The sequence below is a fragment of the Hevea brasiliensis genome, chromosome 5 (genome assembly GCF_030052815.1).
Source record: "Hevea brasiliensis isolate MT/VB/25A 57/8 chromosome 5, ASM3005281v1, whole genome shotgun sequence".
In the NCBI taxonomy this organism is placed as follows: domain Eukaryota; kingdom Viridiplantae; phylum Streptophyta; class Magnoliopsida; order Malpighiales; family Euphorbiaceae; genus Hevea; species Hevea brasiliensis.
In genome coordinates this window covers 111,821,362-111,826,951 of record NC_079497.1, presented here as the reverse complement: position 1 = coordinate 111,826,951, position 5,590 = coordinate 111,821,362, and the positions used below count along the sequence as shown (strand labels likewise).

Below are 5,590 nucleotides of genomic sequence, written 5' to 3'. Positions count from 1 at the left end.
GATAATTCAAACTACGAAGCACTTTTTCTTTAAATTTTAAACTTCCCATGGCTATATATATATATATATATATATATATAATTGATAATAATTTTCTTTTTAATATATGAGAAAAAAATCATATTTTAAAATTTATCTTTATTTTTGTTATCCACCAAGGGTGGAAGCGCTTATTTTCTTCCATTTTAATGTAATTTAATTTTTTAAAAATCAAAAATCAAAATATATGCAAGGAATTATTTAGTGTTTTAGGGCAAATGCTTTCTATTTATGAATATATAGATTTCACTCTCTATAAATAAAGAGAAATTGAAATTTTATACTTATTTTTTAATAATCCTGATGTATCAATTGCATAAAATATTTTAAATTAAAAAAAAAAAACTTACCTAAATCGATATATTATGAATGTTATATCATGAAGTAGGACATAAATATGTGGTTTTTCAGAAATCCCATAATTGATATTGCATCTTGAATCCACAGCGATGGGTCCAGTAAAAAATTTCCCTTCAAAGGTATGGACCATCAATCACTCCATAGAGTCGAATCCACAGGATGGTCGTCAGCCACATCATTCCAGCTGAACCCTCTTTTCATGGCTGGTGGCGTAAGAATCAGCCCTTCTGCCATACTATCAAGTAGTGCTGGCATGTTAAACAACTCTTCCTCATCCAAAAACACCTTCCTCTTACAACCTTCTTCAACCTTATCGCTTCCATCTTCTTTGGTCATCGATGGAGAACAAGAAGATGAAGAAGAACACTGAAACTGATCAACATGAACATAACTCTGATCTGCAGCCTCTAGAGCAGCACACTGAATGTCCCTAACAGAAGTAGACCCAACCCGAGGCAGCAAATGGGCTGATTCAGGGAAGTTCAAGGAGGCAGAATCTCCCCTAAGAGCTAAGGCAGCTACATCATAAGCCCTACTGCCATTTCAAGCCTTGAAAACGTTCCAAGCCAAATCCTGGACTTGGCATGAGACTGTCGCAATTCACTCACCCACTTTCCATTCCTTCGCCGGACACCCTTGTACACAGGATGGCGAGTCTCCATGAACTTTTTCCTTCCTGCCTTGCGCTTTTGCGTGCCCATTTTGAGATCAGTTTGTTGGCTGTTTGAAGTAGAAGATGATAAATCCTCCATAAAATATAAAAAAAGAAACCTTTTTTGATTTGAGAGATGAGAAATATGGTTTTTGTCTATGGAGAGGAGAAGGAAAGCAGCAATTTGAAGGAGATACTTATACAGGAAAACATAAAGCACGAGGAACATACACTGTAACGCAAAGCATGAAAAACGTGTTGAATTGTAAAAGAAAATCCCCACGTGGAATAAGCAATGAAGAAAACGAACGTCGACGACAGGGACGCTCTAATTTTTTTTCCCCCCTTAAGTAGAAAGATTCAAATAAGGGAAGAAATAGTCCTTTATATATTTTGGCAAGTGGATTTGACATTATAAAAAACCATTTTTAAAATTAATGTAATTGTGTTAATAAATATAATTAAAAAAAAAAACTTATAAAAATATATTATTAATAAATAAAATATTATTTTTATATTTTAAATAATTAAAAATATTTAAAATTAGTTAAGAAAATAAAGATGAAGAGATGATAAACTTTGAAGAGTCCATTAGGACTTGCAATAAACGATGATAAAAGAGGAGGGATGTATGTTTTATTACGTCATAATGCATGATAAAAATTGAATTAAAATTTAAAATACTATAATTTAATTTACTTAACAAAAATTAAAGAATTGAATTAACAGAAAAAAAAATTAGAAATCATTGGAGCTGAGTTGAATTTTGACTCAGACCATATTAAATTAAAAAAAATGTCAAGCAAAAATATTAAAAAAAAAAAAAAAGGGAGAAAAGCCGACGTCAAAGCACATACATGAAGGACGGTAGTGGGTCCAACAGTCCAAATTCTTAAAATAAGTTAAATTGGGAATTATTAATTTGTTATTACTACTGTTGTCAAGGTTCAAGGTCGACTTCTTTTTTGGCATTGGTCTTGTCTGCTTGCTTTTTTCACGTGATTCCAGAGAATTTGTTGCCTCTGTTTGAAAATTAACCTAACTGAAGAATTGGATCAACGTTTAATTAGTGAATTATTAAAAAATTAATTAAATATTATATTTATTAATATAATTAAATAATTTTAATCAACTAAATTTTAACTTTAGAATTAATATTTTAACATTCATTAGATTATACACGACAACAAATATAGATTTCAACAATACTTTTTTAATATTATTTTGTATATAATGTTAAAGTGATAAATAATGTTAAAGTGATAATTAATATTAAGATAACATAAAATATAATAAATAATATAAATAATATCATATATAATAGTATTATAAATTAGTGTAAAAATATTGTTAAAAATTTTAAATTATGAGATTTATACATATTAAATATGTTTGCTGAAAATTATTATTAATAATATTTTTTAATTTTTAATAATATATAAAACATACTGCTAAAATTTAAATTTATTGTAGTGATATTTACATATATCTTAAAAATATTATTAAAATTTTTGTAAAAATATTAAAAATATTTAAATTTTAAATATTTTTATTCTCAACCTTTATAGTTAATATATAAAATAAAAATATTGTTATAATTGAATAATTATCTTCCTAATATTTATAAAAATTAATTGTATATTAAAAATAAAAAATAAACATATCATTTTAATAAATTTCTTACATTATTATAAATAAAAAATAATAACTAAATAATATTCTATTCATCAGCTAAATATAAATTTAATTTTTTAAATATTAAAATATCAATATAATTGATATTTTTAAAAATTTTCAAATAAGAAAATTTTAAATCGACCAGGTTATCAGGTTAATGTTAATCATTGGGTCATCCAGTTTTTTTGAGTCCATTTTTCATCTAATTCAATGAGAAAATCAATTCGATTTTATATATGAGTCAACCGTTGAATCAGTCCAAATTTAATAAAAATATGTAAATGCACATATACATGAGAAAATTTATCTCAATCTGGATCACCTTAAGTCTAAAATATAAATATGTGAATTTTATTTATTTTATATGTATATCCAGGGGACGAAGCCAGAAAATTATTTTTGAGAGAGCCAGTATTATCAATTCAATATATTATTTAATTATACTTATTTCTTATATATTTCTTATTCACTTTATATTTTGAATAGTTAATATTATATATTTAAAAATATTATAATATAGTGTAATTAAGCTATAATTTATTCAAATGTTCTAATACTTTAAAAATTTTTTGAATATATAGTGAAAAATAAATAATTTTAATACTTTATATTACTTATATCTTAATAAAATAATATAATTATTTTTTTAGATGCTAATAGCTAAAATAAAATAATTTTATCTAAAATAAATTAATTTTTTCTCTAAATAAATATATATATAGAGAGAGAGAGAGAGAGAAAATTTAAAAGAGTTAAAATAAATATATATATATGATTTGCATTTTATTCTTCTCTTTTTTTTTTCTTAAGTTTGTTATTCTAAAATTGAATTTTTTTTTATATTTCTCAACAATTGCAACTTTTCATTGTTTAATTTTCTTATATAATATTTTGTATTTTTTTAAAACAACATCTAATTTTTTATATAAATCATTAAAAATTTATATAGTTAATGTTTTTTTTTTTATTCTAGTCATTTGATTTTCAAACTCTATATGCATTTCAAAAAATCACATATTATTAGAAATAGTTTGTTCATAATAACTATTGTCACGACCCAACCTATGGGCCGGACCGGCACTAGAACCTAGGCCAGCCTAAAGCTCCCGAAGTCCGTAGTAAGCTTAACTATTCCTCAACCCAACTCTAAGGCCCATTTGGGCTCAATTTCAAGAATTCAACTGGACAGAGTTCGGTCATAAAATGGACCATTTAACGACGAGTTTTTGACTCACCTAACCTATAAATACAATATATAATAATTTGGGGAGCTCAGCTCGCCCTCCACATAATCAAAATATGATAACTCACATGGGAGCTCAGCTCCCTCATTCAATCCCATCATGCATACTGATTAATAATTTCTGAGTCCAACATAACTTTTATAATACAGGCCCACAATAAAAATAAGTGCTTCTAACACATGCGGAGTCTAAAAATTTAACTCAATTATACATAATATATTAATTACTATCAATGGAACTACGAAGAAGAAGAGCAGGTTAGCCACAACAAATAATCCTCCTGTAGCCTGGAAAAATAGATGAACAGGAGTAAACGTTCAACTTAGAGAATAAAATATCAATTTTAACTACAATCTCTATAGCTATCTAAAGCTAATTCACCATGTGGAATGAAATGCAATATCGTCAATATTTTCATATAAATCACGTCAAAAATGCAATTTGGAGCACTCACACACCCAACACTGTCAAACAATACATATATGGGAGCTGATCCCCTATATAACCCTCTTTATCCAACCTCTGCCAGCGAGTGTCTCTCAAGCCGGACTTTCACTTAATAAACCAAATGTGGGGTCCCAGCAAGTGTCTCTCAAGCCATGTCTACCCGTCCTGTCCATATCCAATACGATACCATACACACACCATGCACACACACTGCTCCAAATTACCACCAACAACATCCATGGCACTTCAACAATTATGAATGTAATATAAAACGTGCATAGTATTTAACTACATAAATACATATTTATAAGTGATGTATGGGCATGCTTGAACATATAATAATATCGAAATTACAATTAAAATTAATATTCTACTCACAAACTTGAACCGAGATCACTGCGGCGGCTGGGCGGAGGAGGAAGGCTGTCCCAACTCACCTGACAATTTTATTGTAATTATTTAATATATTTGACTCAATACAAGTTTAGAAAAGACCAAAGACACCCTAAGTTGTGCTGAAAATCCGGCAGAGTCTTCCCTATATCTATGACCTACCCAATCTGCAAAATGGTTCAAATAACACTTCTAAACTCAACCCAGATCTCATCATCATTATATGGCCCCTCCTGGGCCCTCCAAACCAAGCAATAATCACAACATCAAATAACTCAATTATAAGACTTCAAAAACTAATATTTTTCAAAAAATATCTAGACTAATTTTAAAAATTCTATAAACCTGCCCTACGGTCCTTAACAATATTATAAGGCTATTGCAATAGGAATCGTAATTTTCTTATCATCCACGAATATTTTATAAATTTTATTCTAACACAGTACAAGGCAAAAATTGAGTAATGTAGAGTTCGAGTTTAACTATATCAAATCTGACAATTGGAACGCGTCCAGAATGTCTGAAAACGGTGGGGTAACCTATAATCTTGACCCGGTTCTGAAATGGTTCCAGTAACTTATTTGCTCGACCCGAAATTGCAAATCCGGGCAACGATCAAATTTCCACGAAATGAAAGTACATGTTTAAGTCCACAATACTAGGGTTAGAAAAAAATATGTATATATAAAATAATTATTTGAAAATTATGGATGTTACAACTATAATAATAAATATGCTCAAGAAAATCTTAAATATTATGGTGATGTTCAAGAAATAA

General features: G+C 28.1%; 1 pseudogene; it reads right to left on the bottom strand.

Moving 5' to 3' along the window:
- Positions 1-304: 304 nt before the first annotated feature.
- LOC131180285 (dehydration-responsive element-binding protein 1F-like) lies at positions 305-1,209 on the bottom strand (annotated as a pseudogene).
- Between the last annotated feature and the right edge of the window lie 4,381 nt (positions 1,210-5,590).